The sequence below is a fragment of the Salmo salar genome, chromosome 11, assembly GCF_965601325.2.
Source record: "Salmo salar chromosome 11, fSalSal1, whole genome shotgun sequence".
Taxonomy (NCBI): domain Eukaryota; kingdom Metazoa; phylum Chordata; class Actinopteri; order Salmoniformes; family Salmonidae; genus Salmo; species Salmo salar.
Genome location: NC_138301.1, coordinates 9,851,895 through 9,867,639, shown reverse-complemented (window position 1 = coordinate 9,867,639; position 15,745 = coordinate 9,851,895).

Below are 15,745 nucleotides of genomic sequence, written 5' to 3'. Positions count from 1 at the left end.
CGTAAAGTTATTTTGAAATCTGACAAAGTGGTTGCATAAAGGAGTAGATTATCTCTAATTCTTTAAATAATTGTTATAAATTTTGTCAACGTTTATGAGTTCTTCTGTAAATTAAATGTGCCTATTCACCGGAGGTTATGGGGAGAAAACATTTTCTGAACGTCACGCGCCAATGTAAAAATGGGGTTTTTGGATATAAATATAAACTTGATCGAACAAAAAATGCATTTATTGTCTAACATGATGTCCTAGGAGTGTCATCTGATGAACATTGTCAAAGGTTAGTGCTTAATTTTAGCTGTATATCTGGTTTTGTGATGGCTATCCGTGCTTGGAAAATTGCTTTTTCTTTTGCTAAGGTGCTATGCTAAAATAATCTAATGTTTTGCTTGCACCGTAAAGCCTTTTTGAAATCGGACAATGTGATTGGATTACCGAGTAGAGTATCTTTAAAATGCCGTATAATACTTGAATTTTAAGATTATAATTTTTTTAATTTCGCGCCGTGCTATCTCACTGGTTGTTGTCAAACCAATCCCGTTAACGGGATTTTATCCTCTAGAGGTTAACCCCTGGTCGGGCTCCGTCCCGTATGCGATTCCTATCGCCATTAGCATAACGAAATCTAATTTAAAAAAAAATCTAATATAGGAATATGTTATATCGTTTTATAGATACACCTCTCCTGAATCGAACCACGTTGTCCGATTTCAAAAAGACTTTACAGCAAAAGCAAAACATTAGATTATGTTAGAGGAGTATATCGTAAAAGTAGCCACATAGCCATTTTCCGACCAACCACATGCATCACAAATAACCAAAAAACAGCTAAATGCAGCACTAACCTTTGACAATCTTCATCAGATGACACCCCTAGGACATCATGTTACACAATACATGCATTCTTTTGTTCGATAAAGTTCATATTTATATATAAAAACAGCATTTTACAACGGCGCGTAACGTAGACTAACTATTTTCCCTCAAATGCATCCGGTGAAACAGCGCTACAATTTACTAAATTACTATTCGAAAACATTTTTAAAATGTAATATTGTCATTCTAAGATTTATAGATGAATATCTCTTGAAAGCACCTGTAATGCCAGATTTAAAAATAACTTTACTGGGTAATCACACTTTGCGATAAAAGGGGATGCGATACTCAGAAAATAGGCTACCGTTACAGGTCAGCGCCATCTTGGAACAATCGCATATCAAATCTAGTCTTGTATACTATTGTCAATAATCCCTTACCTTTGATTATCTTCATCAGAAAGCACATCTAGGTATCCCAGGTCCACAACAAATGTATTTTCGTTCGAAAAAGTTAATCCTTTATGTTCCAATAGCTTGTTCTTGTTAGCGCGTTCTGAAGGCTGCACCAAAAGTTCCGTCGTGCGCGGGACTCCACTTTCGAAAAAAATTCATATTTTTTTATTTAGGTTCGTTCAAACATGTCAAACGTTGTATAAAATAAATCTTTAGGGCCTTTTTCAACCAGAGCTCCAATAAGATTCAAGGGGGACGATTGCATTGTGTTTCAAAATGTTTCGAAAGGGGAGGGTAGCCAGGGGCGCCGGCGTCATAATGGTGATGGCCCTCTCCGTGTGACCACGTTCCACTGCGTCTCATTCATTCAGTTTTCACAGTAGAAGGCTCAAATCACTTTGTAAAGACTGGGGACATCTAGAAATCTAGTGGAAGCAATAGGAAGTGCTCAATGAACCATTGCTCACTGTGTGAATTACAGGCAAAGTGGTGAAATTAAGTCCGCAATTCAGAATTCCACTTCCTGTTACGATCGGTCTCGGGGTTTTGACTGCCATATGAGTTCTGTTATACTCACAGACACCATTCAAACAGTTTTAGAAACTTTAGGGTGTTTTCTATCCACAAGTATTAATTATATGCATATCCTAGCTTCTGAGTTTGAGTAGGAGGCCGTTTAAAATGGGCACGAATTATTTTTTTTTAAATCGCTGTAGCGCCCCCTATCCTGGGCGAACGACAAGAGGTTAATGCAACCGCTGTGTCAGATTTCAAAATAGCTTTACGTAGAAAGTACATTGTTCAATATTCTGAGCACAGAGCTCAGCCATCAAAGCAAGCTATACAGTTACCCGCCAAGTTCTGGAGTCTACAAAACTCAGAAATAGTATTATAAATCTTCACTTACCTTTGCTGATCTTCGTCGGAATGCACTCCCAGGACTCCCACTTCCACAATAAATGTTTGTTTTGTTCGATAAACTCCATATTTATGTCCAAATACCTCAGTTTTGTTCGCGCGTTCAGATCACTATTTCAAAGGCATAATGCGTGAGCGCAAAACCCGAGACGAAAAGTCAAAAAGTTCTATTACCATTCGTAGAAACATGTCAAACGATGTTTAGAATCAATCCTTAGGGTCTTTTTATCATATATGTTCGATAATATTCCAACCGGACAATAGCGTATTCATTACAGAAGAAAAAGAAGGAACTGTGCGCCTGTGTGACCACGAGGTAAACAACTCATTGGTCTCAGGCAGTCCACTTGTTGAGTCAGCTCTTATTCTCTCCCCAGTAACAGTAGAAGCATGAAACAAGGTTCTAAAGACTGTTGACATCTAGTGGAAGCCTTAGGAAGTGCAAAATGACCCCACAGACACTGTAGTTTGGATAGGCAATCACTTGAAAAACTACAAACCACTTCCTGGTTGGATTTTTTCCAGGTTTTTGCCTGCCATATGAGTTCTGTTATACTCACAGACATCATTCAAACAGTTTTAGAGACTTCAGAGTGTTTTCTATCCAAATCTACTAATACTATGCATATCCTACCTTCTGGGCCCGAGTAGCAGGCAGTTTAATATGGGCAGGTTATTCATCTGAATTTCCAAATACTGCCCCCTGTCACCAAGAAGTTAAATTACATCCCCATTCTCAGTAGGCTACTCCAGCAGACCATTAGGCAACACAAAAAGTTATTACCTCAAAATTGCCCCGCTAGTCATGTTGAATAAATTAGCCTTTCAATTTTAACTAAGCAAGCTGCTAAATCGTTCAGTTAACATCTTAAAACAAACACTGGCTGCTGTATCTAACTAAGCCAACCATGGCAAATAGTTGAATTACAACCAGAAACCCAGATATTAGTCAGTAACATAGACCCAATGCTATTGAAATGACAAGGGAATCCCACAAATAACCCCATTATAATGGTTTGCAGCGTTAACATCTGACACATATTAACGATACAATTACCAGAAAATAGCCTTAAAATTTGTTCAAGTGTTTCTTTGCAAAGATCTCACATGCGGAAAGGGGATTTAGCAGTAAACGAGTTGAATCGACATGCATTGATTTTGGAAACAGATCTGGCAAGTTTAATAAAAGCGGATTGTCTTTTCCCTTGTGACATAATGAAATTCTTTTATTACATCACATTTGCTTTCCATGATAATTCTCTCTAACTTTATGGAAAAACGGGTTTATTCAATAAATTTAGCAACTCCTCTCTTACTGTGATTTGTTTTTTCAGGCCTTATGGGCAGTTTACTTTAGAAGTATTACCCGGACGGAGAAAATCCCATAAGCGTTTATAGTTTCATTGGTTAGGGTAAGTCAATTCCCCATACATTTATTGTGTTGCCTAATGATCCTTTGTCTGCACCTCCCAGGGCATTTGAACTGATTCCAGAGGCTGACCCAAAACAACGCCGCCGGAGGAGAGGGTGCAGGTTTCGGATCAGCGCACACCACCCACCGCTTCCGAATATATTACTCGCTAATGTCCAGTCCAGAGTTAACAAAGTCGACAAATCAGGGCAAGAGTTGTTTTCCAAAGAGATATCTGGGATTGTAACATACTCTGTTTCATGGAAACATGGCTAGCTGGGGACATGCAGTCGGAGTCCATACAGCCAACGGGATTTTCAGTGCATCGTGCCGACAGGAATAAACTTCTCTCCGGTAAGAAGAAGGGCAGGGGTGTATGTTTCATGATTAAAGACTCATGGTATAATTGTAATAACATACAGGAACTCAAGTCCTTTTGTTCACCTGACCTAGAGTTCCTCACAATCAAATGCAGATCGTATTATCTCCCAAGAGAACTCTCCTCGGTTATCGTCACAGCCGTTTATATCCCTCCCACAAGCCGATACCAGACGGCCATCAAGGAACTTCACTGGACTTTATGCAAACTGGAAACCATATATCCTGAGGCTGCATTTACTGTAGCTGGGGATTTTAACAAAGCTAAGTTGAGAACAAGGCTACCTAAATTCTATCAGCATATCGATTGCTGAACATGCTCGACCATTGCTACTCTAACTTCTGCGATGCATACAAGGCCCTCCCCCGCCCTCCTTTTGGCAAATTTGACCATGGACTCCATCTTGTTGCTCCCCTCCTTTAGACAGAAACTAAAACAGGAAGCGGCGGTGCTTAGGTCTATCCAACGCTGGTCTGACAAATCGGATTCCAAGCTTCAAGATTGCTGCAATATCGTGGACTGGGATATGGTCCGGGTAGCCTCAGATAATAACATTGACGTATATGCTGACTCGGTGAGCGAGTTTATAAGGAAGTGTATAGGAGATGTTGTACCCACTCTGACTATTAAAACCTTTCCTAAACAGAAACTGTGGGTTGGCAGCATTCTCATAAAACTGAAAGCGCGTACCACTGCATTTAATCATGGCAAGGCGACTGGAAATATGGCCGAATGCAAACAGTGTATAATAACCCATCATAAGGCAATCAAATAAACAAAGTGTCAGTATAGAGACAAAGTGGAGTCGCAATTCAACGGCTCAAATTTTCAGACGTATGTGGCAGGGTATACAGACAATCACAGATTACAAAAAGAAAACAAAAAGAAAACAAGCCCTGTCGCGGACATCGACGTCTTGCTTCCAGACAAATGAAACAACTTCTTTGCGTACTTTGAGGACAATACAGTGCCAACGACGTGGCCCGCTACCAAAGACTGTGGGCTCTCCTTCTCCGGGGCCGACGTGAGTAAAACATTTAAAAGTGTTAACCCTCGCAAGGCTGCCGGCCCAGACGGCATCCCTAGCCGAGTCCTCAGAGCATGCGCAGACCAGCTGGCTGGTGTGTTTACGGACATATTAAATCAATCCCTATCCCAGTCTGCTGTCCCCACATGCTTCAAGATGGCCACCATTGTTCCTGTTCCCAAGAAAGCTAAGGTAACTGAACTATCGCCCTGTAGCACTCACTTCTGTCATCATGAAGTGCTTTGAGAGACTAGTCAAGGATCATATCACCTCCACCTTACCTGTCACCCTAGACCCACTTCAATTTGTTTACCGCCCCAATAGGTCCACAGACGATGCAATTGCTATCACACTGCACACTGCCCTATCCCATCTAGACAAGAGGAATACCTATGTAAGAATGCTGTTCATTGACTACAGCTCAAAAAAATAAAGGAGAGCCGCACACTCTAGGAGCTCAGCTGCAAAAATGTTATGTCCAACGTTTCGACAGACAAGCTCTCTTCATCAGGGTATAATGACAAACACTGCGGGGTGTCTTGTTTATATAGCGTCAAAAGACACACACAGGTGTCTGTAATCATGGCCGGGTGTGGCCTGATATCGTTGGTTAATTCTCATATATTAAAATAACATACAAAAAACATAAATGATAGCGTACGATCATAGTTACAATTTGGCTACATAAGCCTACAAACATTTACAATAGCAAAATCACAATAATGGCTTCAGATCAAAGTCTACGTTGAGACCGAAGGGAGCAAGGGTCTTTAAATTAAAGATTCAGGCAGCCTCTCGTTTTAACAATAAATTGTTAAGGTCAATTGACTACAGCTCAGCATTCATCACCATATTACCCTCCAAACTCATCATTAAGCTTGAGATCCTGAGTCTCGACCCCCCGTGCAACTGGGTCCTGGACTTCCTGACGGGCCGCCCCCAGCTGGTGAAGGTAGGAAACAACATCTCCACTCCTTCTGATCCTCAACACTGGGGCCCCACAAGGGTGCATTCTCAGACCCCTTCCGTACTCCATGTTCACCCACGACTGTGTGACCATGCACGCCTCCAACTCAATCATCAAGTTTGCAGACGACACAACAGTGGTAGGCTTGATTACCAACAACGATGAGACAGCCTACAGGGAGGAGGTCAGGGCCCTCGGAGTGTGGTGTCAGGAAAATAACCTCTCCCTCAATGTCAGCAAAACAAAGGAGATGATCGTGGATTTCAGGAAAGAGCAAAGGGAGAACCCACCCCCCCCCCCATCCACATTTATGGGACAGTAGTGGAGAAGGTGGAAAGTTTTAAGTTCCTCTGTGTACATATCACCGACAAACTGAAATGGTCCATGCACACAGACAGTGTGGTGAAGATGGCACAACAGCGCCTCTCCAACCTCAGGAGGCTGAAAAAATTGGGCTTGTCACCAAAAACCCTCACTAACTTTTACAGGTGCACAATTGAGAGCATCCTGTCGGGCTGTATCACCGCCTGGTACGGCAACTGCACCGCCCACAACCGCAAGGCTCTCCAGAGGGTAGTGCGGTCTGCACAACGCATCACCGGGGGCAAACTACCTGCCCTCCAGGACACCTACAACACCCAATGTCACAGGAAGGCAAAAAAGATCATCAAGGACAATAACCTCCCGAGCCACTGCCTGTTCACCCCGCTTGCATCCAGAAGGCGAGGTCAGTATAGGTGCATCAAAGCTGGGACAGAGCGATTGAAAAACAGCTTCTATCTCAAGGCCATCAGATTGCTATAGACTTGATATCATTGGCCACTTTAAAACTTCTTCAGGCTAGGGTCCTTTTTTCTCAATTTCCGCCAGACTGACGTGCCCAAAGTAAACAGCCTGTTGCTCAGGCCCTGAAGCCAGGATATGCATATAATTGGTACCATTGGGAAATAAAACTCTTTGAAGTTTGTAGAAATGTTCAAATAATATAGGCGACTATAACACAATAGATATGGTAGGAGAAAATCCAAAGAAAACCAACCGGAATTGTTTTTTTTGTTTTTTTAGAGCCCATGCTCTTACAATGGAAAGTGTAGGGAAATAAATAAATGTAGCTCTCAGGATGCAATTCCTATGGCTTCCACTGGGTGTCAGCACTCTATGTTCAAGGTTTCAGGCTTGTTTCTTCCAAAACGAGTAAGAATAATGAGTTTTACTACAGGGAAACAGTCTTGGAAATTCGTGTATGCGCGTGCGATGAAGACAAGACGTACCTGCTAATATTGCTTCCTATTGAACATACTTCTTTCCGTATGAAAGGTAATAGTTTGATTACATTTTAGGGTATCTGAGGAGTCAATAGAAATGTATTTTGACTTGTTTTAACAAAGTTTAGTGGTAGATTTTCGAATTCCTTTCTCTACATGTTGAATGAGTGGATTACTCAAATCGATGGCGCCAACTAAACAGACTTTTTGGGATATAAAGACTACATGTTATAGCTGGGACCCTTTGGATGACAAATCAGAGGAAGATTTTCAAAAAGTAAGTGAATATTTAATGGCTATTTGTGAATTAATGAAACCTGTGCCGGTGGAAAAATATTTTGATGTGGTGCGCCGTCCTCAAACAATCGCATGGCATGCTTTCGCTGTAATGGCTACTGTAAATCGGACAGTGCAGTTAGATTAACAAGAATTTAAGCTTTCAACCGATATAAGACACTTGTATGTACCTAAATGTTTAATATTCATAATTTTTATGATTATTTATTTGAATTGCGCGCCCTCCAGTTTCACCGTAATTTGTCCCGCTAGCAGGATGCCTAACCTTATTAAAATGGAACACTAGTCACTTTAATAATGCCACATTAAGAATGTTTTCATATGTCGCATTACTAATCTCATATGTAAATTCAGCAAAAAAAGAAACATCCCTTTTTCAGGACCCTGTCTTACAAAGATAATTCGTAAAAATCCAAATAACTTCACAGATCTTCATTGTAAAGGGTTTAAACACTGTTTCCCATGCTTGTTCAATGAACCATAAACAATTAATGAACACCACTCTACCATAAACGCCTGATTGGTGGAGTGCTGCAGAGAAGGTTGTCCTTCTGGAAGGTTATCTCCGCAGAGGAACTCTGGAGCTCTCTCAGAGTGACCATCAGGCTCTTGGTCACCTCCCTGACCAAGGCCCTTCTCCCCCGATTGCTCAGTTTGGTCGGGCGGCCAGCTCTTGGAAGACTCTTGGTGGTTCCAAACTTCTTCCATTTAAGAATGATGGAGGCCACTGTATTCTTGGGGACCTTCAATGCTGCAGAAATGTTTTGGTACCCTTCCCCAGATCTCTGCCTCGACACAATCCTGTCTCGGAGCTCTATGGTCAATTCCTTCGACCTCATGGCTTGGTTTTTGCTCTGACATGCACTGTCAACTGAGAGACCTCATATTGACAGGTGTGTGCCTTTCCAAATCATGTCCAATCAATTGAATTTACCACAGGTGGACTCCAATGAAGTTGTAGAAACATCTTAGGGATGATCAATGGAAACAGGATGCACCTGAGTCTCATAGCATAGGGTCTGAATACTCATGTAAATGAGGTATTTCTGTTATCAATCTTTATCATTATGGGGTATTGTGTGTAGATTGATGAGGACAGTTTTTTAAAATGTAATCAGTTTTAGACTGTAACGTAACAAAATGTGGAAAAGGGGAAGGGGTCTGAAAACTTTCCGAATGCACTGTACCTCACCCTTTCCAAAGTCAAGCATCACTGTCTTTCTTAACCCCGTCTTATGCCCTGTTTATACCTAGTGATAAAATACATCCTTTGTCTTGATCTTGTCCACATTCTGATGGTTCCCATATTTTCAGACATGCGTCTGTCCACACATGGTATTAAAATGTGTTTCTATCTGTCTACTGTGTCAGCCTTGTGACCAGATTTCCTGGTCCCTCCCTGTTTGCAAGTTATTTGACAGATATTATTTTACGATATTATGATTATTTATTTATTTGAAGACACATATTTATGCCATAAGTCAATGGTGTCACCTGTCAGTGATTTAAGGGGGTGCAATAATTATGATTTCCTGATCTCTAACATATCCAGACATATCCAGACACAATGCGTGCCTGATTATCTCTGGAGGTGGTCAGGAAGATCTGATCATAATCTGATCACAATGTGTCTTTTAATCATCCACAACTGTCTAAACATTTGGGCACCATCAGAATGTGGACAATATCAAGACAAAGGACACATGTTAGCACCAGGTATAAAGGGGCCTTTAGTCAATGTCCCTACCTAAGTAGTGTCACCCGGGCCAGTTAGCATCCACAACAAAACAACCAAGCCATCTTGAAAAATTCTGAGTGGGAGAGACGAGATAGATTCTGATGAAAGCCATTGAAAGCCGAAACGTTAAGCTTTTAACTTTCCTTAAATAAAACAATACATTTTTAATGCTGAGCGAGCGATGCGCTTTTTCATTTTCAATTATGATGTATTTTGTTGGTTACACTTCGACTCACGTTGGTTGAGCACCCTCCACTTCTTTCCGGGAGAGACTAGCCAGTCATTTTAGATGTGCCAATATACAACAGTTGAGCATCTTTTTCAGCCAAGGACACAAACAACAACCACGAGTTTAAGAGTCTGAGTTTTAAATTGACATCGACCAGCTTTTCCCCGACTAAATAACAAGTCAAGATGCGTATCATTAATTCATGAGTGGGGGTGGCAGTCAAGAAGCGCCATAGCCTCGAAGGGGCGAAATTAAACTGATAGAGCTGTTTCCGTGCCGTCGACTACGCTCTTAGCGTTGCAGCATGGGATGAGAGATGAGTTGGCTGAGTGCTCGCTGAGCTTTTAAAAATATTTTTGTATACACCTCAAACCCCACAGGTAAGTGCACTCAATCCACGCAGAGCTTCAAAGAGTACACAAGGTGGGTCAACCCCCCCCCCCCCCACACACACACAGAGGGTGTTTCGAGAGCAAACCTCACTGGGTGAAAATTATCAATATCAGGGGATATCTTTATTTACATATTTCCGGATATCAGTATTTTTTTTTGTTGATATTAGGAGTAGACATGCTCCAGATACACATGTCCTTCATTTCATATACGTTTCTACATGTATCCAAACCGGACCTCAGCAATCTCCCTGTTACCGTATGAGTCCAGGGAGATATATGGGGTGGGATATGTTCAATACGCGTACCTGATGCGCGTGCACCCGCTTACATATTTGTTGAATATTCTAACTACGGAAAGGGTATGAGTCAACATGCTGACATGAATGAATCCTCTTCAGAAATGTATTATATCTGTAGTCATTACCTGATCATTTATGTATCTGTATATATATTTTTTATCATAATTTCAACAGATATACATATCATGTCAATTAAGTGCACTTTGGGGCGGCAGGTGGCCTAGTGGTTAGAGCGTTGGACTAGTAAGCAAAAGGTTGCTGGATCGAATCCCCGAGCTGACAAGTTAAAAATCTGCGTTGAGCATTTGTAAATTCATCAGTTATTCTGCGCTCTGGCACACTCAGACGAGAGTGCTCTGAAATAGGAGTAGATAGCCAGAGCGAATTTACCAGCTACGTCTATCGACAGTTGTCACAGTGACATCATGAACATTCTATTAAAACGGTTACTTGCATAGTAGAGTCTTTTGTTTAGACATGCAGCTAGCAAGCTAGCTAAACAATGAACCATAATCCCAACTCATAACATTATTACCCTGCATGAATCTGCAGGTAGCTAACTAACCAGTTTCAATGTTAGCTAGCTAACATTAGGCTATGACTACCAATACAAATGGCTCTGAGATATGAATAATATTACTACACAAATCATACACGTAATGTTAGCTAGTGAGCCAGCCAGCCAGCTAACGTTAGCTAGCTAACAGTACACTTTAACTTGAAATGAAAATGACTTTCTGACAAAATTAGAAACGTTTAATGTCTGAAAATGTAGCTAGCTAGACTATCTTACCCCTATACATGGATGGACGCTTTTCCTTCTCTGTCATGGATGCCATGGTTGCCCTAAGTTTGAAGATGTAATGCAAATGAACTAACAGGTTATAGAGCAAACAATGCAATTATCACAACACACAGGTTGTAATATGGCTTTTTTTCCTGGCATGGGTTCCCCAGTGATTTTACCCACACACCGCTACGGTTAATAGAAAATAAAAGTTGCACACCCTCAGTACCCCTGCTTGCCCTGTTTGTTATGGACGATGGTTGCAAATTGGGTCATCAGCGACGGTCCCTCGCAGTACAGACCTGTAATATTCATATGTGAATACATACTGAATTATAATTGGATGCATTTTACCGCCGTATCATACTGTGCGGTGATTGGTTAAGACCACCCAGACGGTTAGGTCATGGGCAGTTGATCGTGGTTGGAGATAGGCTAACATGTAGTTGTAGCTAGTTAATAAAGAGTTATGTTAAGAAACATCCTGTAGTTCTGCGTTTTATTATTTTGTACAAAGTGTACCAAAACAAAACAAGACCCAATGTGGTGGTATTGTAATTTCACATAACCATACCTCAAGGTAGCTACTCTACCTGTTTCATGAATAATGAGAAAACTATCTGGAACAAGCTAGCCAAGTTGCTAGTTAGCTAGCTAAGTTAGTTACTGTAGCTAGCTATCTTATATTAACCAGTAATACAAAATATGGATAAAGGTTTTAAAATGTTAACTGTCACCTTGTGGCTTGATAGAGGATTAAAAAAAAGTGTTGTTTGTTAGATAGCTAGGCTACCTGTTAGCGTTTAATAGGGGTGTGCCGAGTAGTTGGACAAAACAAGTATTGTAACGGATATGGTCAATTTTCTGTATACGATTAGGATCCAAGTATTATTTGTAATTATCTGTGATCGGAACTAAAGTTATTTTGGGGTGCCTGCAACCCTCTTTCTCATGTCAATAAGTCACATAGTTTCTAAACTGTACTGTCTTTCAGTCAGTCATGTGCTAGGTTCTACATGGTCTAAATAAATCAACTGGTTAGTTACCTTGTCTGTAAACAGAAGGACGGGCTGTACGTTGATCCTGCTGCTCTGATTGGATAGAGTGAAGCTGTATTTCTCCATCCACTCGCTTCATAATTTCACCCGATCACTTTTCCTTGCATGTTTACGGTCTGATCATTTAGATTGCTGCTGCTTGCTACTATGATAAATCACATGACGAAGATGTTCGCTGTCAAGCTATCAATGGGCATAATATCTAACAAGTGGGGAAAGGTTAGAATACAACTATTTAACGTGGATGAGCATTCTGAGTGAGTGACAGCAAACTTGGTTGCCCACTGCAAATTGAGGACGAACAGACACACCTAGCCCTCTGCGTTCTGGTCCTAGTCCGCAGCTTTTTTGCAGTGCGAATATGCAGGGAAGTATTTTATATTTGGGCATATTAAAACACTTCCGTTTTTTCCGATCACGGGAATCCTCCGATCCGATTCGACTACCAACTGTCAATTTACAGATACAATTACAAATATGAGTATGGCCATGTCGGCACACCCCCAGCGTTTACCCCATCAAGCCTTGCTAGCTAGCTAACCCTACAGGCTGCTAACCAAATTAGCTAATGTTCTTGATTCTAGTTACTAAGATAAATAAAACATCTAAAATTTGTTAGCTACTCACTTTAGCGTTAACTTCTTTGAGGTATTTTCTGACCAGCTTCTCACTTCTTTGTTTCTCCAGTTCTCAGTTCAAGCACACACCATTTACACACTCATTTGTGGCATCCATTAAAAACTGAAAGTTGGAACTCCACAGCAGAAAATAGTGATACTTGATGCTAGGCTACCAGTTAGTGCTTTTAGTATGCGATTTGCGAGTGCCTTTTTAACAGATGGAATACAAAAATTATAGCTAGTGTCTGAAATAATTATATGGATTTAATACTTGTCAAATTATTGAACATGTCTTCAAAACTCAACTAAGCATCAGAAATTGTACGGATTTAGCACATCTAAAAGCATATCAAGATCCTGATATGGACCTCAGTCAAGAGCATATGCATTGTATGTGCTGAGAAAATATACTATGTAGGTGTACTACCAGTATTTGTCATCATATAGAGAAAATAAGATTTACACATAGGCCTATCTCAGTATATTTAATGATGTCACAAGTATCTTCGTCTTCTGACGATAATGCGAAATCGTCATCGGAAAAGGTAGACCAATACGCAGCAGGTGTGCAGTTGTTCATTTTGAACATTTAATTAAATCAACACGAATACAAAAACAACAAACAAGAAAACGAACGATAAACTGACAGTCTGCAAAGCATAGGCTCAACACAGAACAATCACCCACAAATCACACACACAAACACACCCTAATATATGGGACTCTCAATCAAAGGCAGATAGACAACACCTGCCTTCAACTGAGAGTCCCAACCCCAATTAACCAAACATAGAAACACACACACCAGCCTAACCATAGAATACAAACACATAGACCATCAACCAAAAACCCGTAAATACTAAATCAAACACCCTTTACACAAACACACCACCCCGAACCACATAAAACAAATACCCTCTGCCACGTCCTGACCAAACTACAAAAACAATTAACCTTATACTGGCCAGGACGTGGCAAATGAGTCACATACCATGTGTGATATCTGGGTGGAATCCAAAAAGGATTTGAGCATGAAAGAAAAATATGGATTTCATAATTGTCAAATTATTGAGCATGTGCTGAAAACTCAGAAATGCAACAAAAATCGTCCTTATTTCCAGCATATCAAGATCCGGATATGGACCTGAGCCAAGAGAAGCACATCTGGAATCAATATAGCTTAATATATTTAATAAATATCAAAAACGTGTCATGAAAAGATATCCCATGATATGTACCCTTTTCACCCAGTGCCTTTATTCCACTGTTCTTATCAAGAAGACTCCAGGGGCTCAGCTAGCTTTCGATTGCAGAGCATATTTGGCCAGCCATTCATTTTCTAAAAGACATCATGGATGGTGTGTTTTACTGTGGGTTTCAGGAAGATCTCAGGAATTAGAACACGGACCCAGCTAGAGCAGGTTTTGGAAATAGTATTTAATCAAGGATTCTGATATAAAGATTGCACCTAGATCATTCACTCAATAAACTATGTCCACAATAAAAACGAAATTTGACCACGCATTTGTTCTCTGCCACAATACCTCTTCATATGCTTCTACATCAGGTTTTGTGATATGCAATCACAATTGGGTCATAACTGCTTTAATCTTCTACTCACTAAACTGGGCCTGGTATACTTGTCAATTTCTGACGAATGGACATAATTAAAAACAGGATACATTTTTATTCCCCACGCATGATCTACTTTGTTTTATTTGAATCATGTCTCGAAACATTGTGCAGAAGCACAGCTTTTGAAGTTGGTGTAAAGTTTATCGGCACATTGACAAATAGGATCTTTCACAATGTATTATCATCCTCTGATGTATTTTTAAACAATGGGCAGAGAGACACTTTGTCATTCTTGAGACAAACTACCCACACTAGAAAACACTTCTGTACAAAACGATTCTGACCCAGCATGTCTTGAAAACATGTGGCTGCACTGAAGCCAGACTACTGTTCAAGGTAAGGCCAGACAACATAAATGGCTGGCCATCAATTAAAAAGTTTTCGGGTGAATACCTTGAGTAAGACGCGAGCGCACGCACTGACTTGGGTAAATCCCCTGTGGAAGGAGAGAGATGACTGTGAGAGAATGGAGAGAAGGCTGATTAAGTGGCATTAACAGGCTTTTAATTTAAGACCTGGTTTATTAAATGTCAAACTTAAAGGGCTGAATGGATGTCAAAGACGAGCTGAGTCAACGTGCCGTCAGACATGACCACGAAACCTGCCTCATTGCTATTCCTAACTATTGAGGTGCCATAGATTACGCTGAGACATCTTGAAAAACCTGCCCTCTGATCAAAAATACAAAGCTCAGGGAAGAAGTCAGAGAAGTTGTTGATCCCAGAACAAGATTAAGTAGGCATACTACCCAAATCCTTCAGGAAAGCAGAGACATGCGTTGGTGTATTTTGGAATTATTAGTGAGGGGAGGGAACAGGCAGTTCTTGTTTACTCACATCGACAAGACCCTTTCAACCCCTCATTGCCTGTCGTAGGGCTTTCTGGCCACAAACGTTATTTGAACCTCTGATGCAGATGAACATGCATATTTAAAAGGCGTTGCACAAGACAATGTCATGTCTGCTTGACAGTGAACATGGAGAAGAAAAGATGACTGAGAAAGAGCATGTTTAATGACAGCCACAGAGAGAGGGGAAAGAGAGAGATGTGAACGCTGAAACAGCATCCATGCTAAGATGGGCCCTATTTGCCTACTAACACTAAAGAGAAATCTTCTTGCATCTGTAATGTGTAATTGTGTAATTGTGCTAATTTTATAGTAATGCCATTATTTGGGCCCATCAGTTGTCAATGAATGATAACACCCAGGGGTAAAAGTAAGGCGGTAAGGTCTGGTACAGTGTCCTGGCAAAATAAATAGTGGGGCTACGCCATAACTGTAAAATGTGAGCTTATCACAATTAATACAACATTGGGTATTACACCATTATTTAACATTGCTGCATGTCAGCCGCATTAAAAATGAGGTAATTAACTGTAAACCGGGTGGTATACGCTCAAAATTGCATTGTTGTTTGAGGAAAACACTAATTTTGTCAAGGCATAGAT